The sequence below is a fragment of the Helianthus annuus genome, chromosome 16 (genome assembly GCF_002127325.2).
Source record: "Helianthus annuus cultivar XRQ/B chromosome 16, HanXRQr2.0-SUNRISE, whole genome shotgun sequence".
Taxonomy (NCBI): Eukaryota; Viridiplantae; Streptophyta; class Magnoliopsida; order Asterales; family Asteraceae; genus Helianthus; species Helianthus annuus.
The window spans coordinates 176,046,138-176,046,826 of record NC_035448.2 but is presented as its reverse complement, the minus strand read 5'-3'; positions in this window follow the sequence as shown (position 1 = coordinate 176,046,826).

Below are 689 nucleotides of genomic sequence, written 5' to 3'. Positions count from 1 at the left end.
AAGATGATCTCAAATAAATACAGGGAACTCAAGAATTCTTTTAATTATTGAAAAACATACAAAACCAAAAACGTTACAGATAATGAAAACTCATAGTAACAAAAGATCTCAAATCATCATAATATAAGTAGAAAAAAGCGAAAACATGTTCCAAAAAACTCCATTATTGAAAAAAATACAAATCTAAAAAAACTAAAACATATATATCAACAACATTAACAATAAGAGTTCAAATCATTAAAAAATAACAAACGAAGAATTCTTCCCCACTTGGCAAATGCTAAATGTGGATTGAGTTAGATTTTCCATAACCCAATCAAACATAATATCGAAAGATGAACTCAGATCCAAAGGGTATTATAGAAATCCATTTGTGAAAAAACTAAATAAAAAACCTAATGGAAGTTCAAGTATTTACATATATGGAAAAAATCATAAAAACAAAACTAAAAAAATCAACAGACAAAAGAATTCTTGCCCACTTGGCGGATGCTACCAGTGAAATTGAGTCAAATTTCATAACCCAAAAGTTTAACTGAAAGATGAACTCAAATTAAAAAGGGTATACAAGTATTCTTTTATTGTTAAAACTATACAAACCAAAACGTTACAGGTAATGAAAACTCAAAGTAACAAAATTAGCAAAAAGAGCTAAAATCATCATGTATTATAATAAGAAAAAAAGTAAA